Genomic DNA, 5,851 nt, shown 5'->3' on the forward strand with positions numbered 1-5,851 from the left:
ATTGTAAAATCACCAAACTGCAACGTTCACTCTATCAACAACTAAATATATAAGAACATGTTTTTTAGTTATTAGCAAACCTTTTATTATAAATTCAATAATATATAAGCCATTAAAAGTATTGATTTTGTGTTGAAAAAATAGACTACAGCATCATTAGCAAAACCTTTATTATTGGTTATATGAAGATTTATGGAGCTATACAGCCATTTATAAATTGCCACTTATAAATAAAGTTTGACAATATTTTATTCTCTTACAAATTGAATTTTTGTTGGCAATGTTTGTCCGTCCGCACTATACAAGGATGAATTATTTTTTAACTTTTTCTCCATCATACGATATCAACAAAAGGTACTCTTGAAATTAAAATTTGGCAGTCAGTGTACTGACTACGACGAAATAATAAGAATACAGATATGCTATTTGCCCTCCCCTAATGCCTAAAAGAGATATGCGATTATCGCTAACTCAATTAAGTGTTTTGCGTTAAAAGTTATTGCGTTAGAAGTCGATAACAGATAAGTGGTAAAATTTTAGCCCTTGTAAAATTTGAAGCTTAGTTCAATAAAATACATACTGAAACTTGGCCTCAAGTATGTGTTTAGTAAGCTAAATTTATTCAAGTTAAATTCAACGTTTATGTTATACATCTGTGTTGAAGGTAAGTACTCCCCACGGTACATACTGCATTGTAATGTTAGATTTTCTTGCAGATCATAACCACTAAATATAATAAAGTTAATGTAGGTAACTAAAGTTACTAAGATTAACATGTTGTTTTGTTATTAATTTGTAATATGTACATAAAATTTTGATGATTGTTACCAGGGGGTGTTTGCATTAGATAATTACTATGGGTTTCTTTATCACTCTATATGATATTTTTGCTTTACGATGCCAACACTGAGATGAAATAAAATGACATAGTTGTATACAAAAGTTTTTTTTTGCAATCATAGCAAAACAGAATTTATTTGCCCATTACTTGGTAATTATTTCACATTTACATTTAAACACCTTTACATTTTTATTTTGTCTCCTAATTCATTTCAACAAAACACTCTTTTTCAAGTTGTAAAATTTAAAAGTTAGTTTTTTGAAAAAGTTTGAAAACCTTTACAGCTGTTTTCTTTTATCTGTTAATTCATTTGAACTGCACAAAAAACACTTCTCCCATGATATGAAGCTTAAAAGTTAAAATGGTAACTGCTGCTTTATGTTAAATCTGCATAAATTCTTTATATAGACTTATTTTGTTACTCAGGCAACGCCGAGAATTCAGTAGTTTTTCAATATTTACTAGTGATCGATGTTTAAAGTCTTTCCTTTTTTTGACCTGCACCCAACAGATCGCATGATCAAAAAGTGTCTGTTTTGGAGAATTCATTTTCAAAAAAACTTAATAAAAATAAAACAACTGTTCTTAACAGTTTATGGTGATCAGCTGTAAAATTCAACGGAACAGCTTTTGACAGCACTCTTAAGATATACTGCTTTTTATCAGAAAACATTGTACAATTGTTGTGAAAAGGTATTAACAAAAGCAGATAGCATAATCCAGCAACGCCTAAGCATCAGGAGATTAATCCAATATTACAAAGAACAAAAACACATGGTACAACAAAGGGACATCAAGAGAAGCAATGATCCCGATGTATATTAGAAACTTTGTTGGAAGCAATCCACCAAAGAAAAAAAGTCACCAAAACCACCAAAAGAAAATAGAAGCAATTACATGTAGGCCTACTCAGCTCTGCAGCTCGCTTTCACCATATACAACCAAAATTAATTGAGTTAGTCATAATTTTAACCAGTATATTTGTATGACATAGTCAAGACAAGTCCACTCACATATCAGCCCTTTACAACACATAGAACATAACCTGAGCACCTAAACACCTCCTTACAGACTGACAAAGACATCTACAAAAAATAACAGCTCCATTGACTCTGCCTTCTTCCCCCGATCTGCGGAGTCTCTTTCTTCATCATCTGCTGAGCCTCTTCTCTTTCACTGCCAAGGAAGGAGATGAGACTGCTAAAACTCCTACTATTTCAACTGTTGAGCCTCTCTATCTTTGGCTGTCATGATTCTTGTTTGAGTGTCGAGACTCGCAGCCATATGGGACTGAGCGAAGAACATGGACAACTATTCGAGTAAAGATGTAACTTTCATTGGCTATTTTTTACCTTCCATCATTAATATTATTGCTTTAGATTTTGTTATTTGTATATTTTAATTGTTGAATTTATCTCATAGAATAAGCCTAAGTGCCTTTACTGGTAAATATCAGTATTGCTTATAATAGCTCTGTTGTATGGAAATACTGCGAACACAATATACCAATAGGGAATGAGGCCAGACCACAGGGAAAGCATATAATGTGTACGAACAGCAAGAGGCCTAAAAGATGTCAAAAGATCCAATAATTGAAAACGTGAAAAGAAAATTAGAAACTTTCAAATTGGAAGAAATCAGTCATGGAAACTGCACCAGCACCACCTGTGGAAACCACCAAAGGGAAGTCGAAGCAATTAAACTTACCAACCACCATCATCAGAAAACCACCAGAGAAACATTATAGACGAATCAAATGAGTGCACACATATAGATCTGCCACCCCTGTCAAACATGACCTAGATACCAGGAGTAAGTCACGAGCTCCACCCTGCACGCCGACATCACGTGCACCAGCTGAAGACTTACGCAAACAATATACCTTCATACCCCTGACAGAAAACATTGAACCTTAACACCCAACTTACACCCACAGGCTAACCATCCCACATGCCAGACATTTATAAAAGAGAACAGCTCCAATGACTCAGCATCTCTATCCCCATCGTTATCTCTGGCTCTAGCTTGAGCTCTGCTTCACGCTCTCTCTCTCTTTCCGAGGGCCTCCTTGGACGCTTTCCCATCTGCCTGCTGAGGAGCCTCTCTCTACCGATGGAGCTTCCTTCTCCTTTACCGGCTGAGCCTCTTCTACACCACTATCTCACCTGCTGGCACTCTCTACATATAGCTTCTCACAACTCTCGTTTGACTGTCGAAACTAACAGCAGTGCAGGACTGATCAACAAGCATAGACCACCATTCGAGTAAGGACGTAATTTTTATCAGCTCTTCTAATTGTTTTGTCATTAATATAATTGTTTTAGAAGTTTGTTAGTTGTGTATTTTATTGTTTGAGTTATAGAATAAAGAAGTAAGTTTGACTGGTAGATATTGGTATTGCTTACAATAGCTCAACACCTTCACTTGTACCTGAACCAGTAATAATTCAATTAGTTCCCACAAGCTAAGCACAAGTACACAAACTAAACATAGTCAAAATAGAATAATATGACAAGCAAATTCAACACTGATGTTGTGTGTGAATTCGGATGAGTTATGCATAAGGGCAAGGCCAAGCATGGTGTCACACACAAAGGCAATTTTTTTTCTGCCTTTAGCAACCATAATTTTCAGTTAATTAGCAAGCAAACATGTTCAGACATGTGGAAACACAAAAGTTTTCATAATGAAATCTTCTCTTATGAAGATATTGGGCATGCAAGTAGGTTTTTCTGGTATGGTGTGTGACGCGCGGGACAATTGATCATCTCTTCTCAAACTTTGCAATTCATTCTGAAATAAATTTTTCTTCCATTTTATAATCAATACTATAGTGTATTTTCTAGCCCAGGTGTTTTTCCTAACAAATGCCAATTTTTCCTTACCATTTAGGCAAGCAAAAAATAGTTTGTCCCGCGCGTCACAATTTAAGTGCATTTAGTTGCAGCCTGTTCTTTCAAAGCTATCTGAGATAAAAAATTCTCATCTATAATTCGATTTTGGGCTGCTGTAGCTTAGCCAAACACGCCAATTTGCTGAAAATACTGCAAGTTTTAGTTTTATAGGTACATGGAAGTATTTGTGACGCGCGGGACATTTTTAATAATATGGTGATGTCTGCCTTTGTTTGGGAGTTCTCTTTGATACTCTGGTATGTGAAAGTAATGCTGGATATTCCAAGTCTTAAAAGCCAGTTTCTTTTAAGAAAAATAATGAAATAGAATTATTTCATGTTTTGTAACTCAAAATATGGAGCTTGTCAAGATTACTCTTTTAATACACACACCTAGCGTGCAAATCACGAGGTAATCTTTGAACCAAATGTGTATTTGTAAAGTATGGTTACAAAAATTCCTTTCCACTCATGCATTGAATTTTCAGTCAGTAGAGAAAGTAGGTTTCCCTCATAAACACTAAGAATTTTTCAGAAAGAGTACGTTTGCTTTTTTGACATTTTCAAACTGGCATGTGTTCTAATGACTGCCAAACTGCTGTTAACATCATGCCACACTTCCTGTCAGTATGGTAATACTGCCAAAGTGACTCCATACTAACATGCCATCCTCGCTGTCAGGCAAGGCTGACAGAATAACACCACACTCAACATAACGCTCAACGTCATGCCATACTTGACGTTATGTTAGATGTCATTTGCTTGCAAGATGCCTAACTCGATGGATCGTAAGCGTAAGAGTAGAGAAATATTCATAGCACAACATGGAATTAAAGCATTCAGGAAACTAGAGAATGAAAGGTAAAATATATTTAATGCCTATTATACATTTCTGAGCAAGTATACACAAGTACGTACAACATTTTTTATCAATCACACCACTGGTGGTTTGATGATGTAAGATGAATCACGAATTTGAGTAAACATTCAACAGGTTTCATGCCATATACATGTATATGATATGTACATAATATGGTTTAATCTGTATTGCATATTAGTGTACAGTTTTATGATTTTATAGGCGTAGATAGCACAGTGAGAGAAAGAGATTTTCCATGGCTCCATCAGATTTAGAAGCAAAGCGTGCTAAGGAAAGAGAGAAAGGCCAAATATTGCACTAAAGAGGCAGAAGCTAATTCAACACCAGGAACAAGCACCTCTTCCATATTTTTAAGCTGACTGTCTGAATGAGGAGCGAAAAAAAAGCTACAGACAGCATTGCCACACTTTCCATGGAGAAAAGCTCTTTTGATTGGTAAATAGCTGTCCATGATGAGCCCGACCAAACAGGATATTGTCCTTCAGGCAGTTTGTCTGCCTAAACCAAAAGCGCGAATGAATTTTCAGTCACGGAACAAGCTACTTGAATCAACAGTGGAGAAGATAACATATTTTTACCTGGACAGTAAGATCAGTCGAGAAATGCCAAGCCAGAAGGATACCATCAGTGTAAAGGACAAGACTGGTAAGCGATGAAAACTTCGGAAACACTAAACTACACGTTAAGTGACATCTTTGAGATTTTCAAGGAGGAATATCCAGATATCAAGGTTGGCCTTGGTAAATTTAAAAAGAGTTGCGCCGAGTAAATTGCAAGCCAGTTTCTAGACATGGTCAAATTGTCTGTGCTTGCAAATACTGCAACAATGCGGATTTAGCTCTACTGGGACTGCGGCAGGCTAGTGTCTGTTCTTTGGAAATGCCTACTATAGTAGGCACTGTATACAGTATACTGTCCACCAGCTACTGAAAAGAACTGTGTGTAACATGGAAAATTAATCATGCTGATTTTAAGAAAAAATGGTTTACTGCATGAAAGTCTGACAATCTTTAGGTTATATACATTTTTTATGTTTAAATAAATTAAATGCAATATATAATAATATTAAATTACTAGTTGGTTTAATACAATTATATTCACTGTTGCAACTACAACTCATAGCAATTTGTGGTCTAACAACTACAAAACATAAAAAAATGCTTAATTTTTCATGATGTTATTTTTGTCCCACGCGTCACAGTCCCGCGCGTCACAGATGGTTGTCTTCTTTCAAACC

The sequence above is a fragment of the Watersipora subatra genome, chromosome 2 (assembly GCF_963576615.1).
Source record: "Watersipora subatra chromosome 2, tzWatSuba1.1, whole genome shotgun sequence".
NCBI lineage: Eukaryota > Metazoa > Bryozoa > Gymnolaemata > Cheilostomatida > Watersiporidae > Watersipora > Watersipora subatra.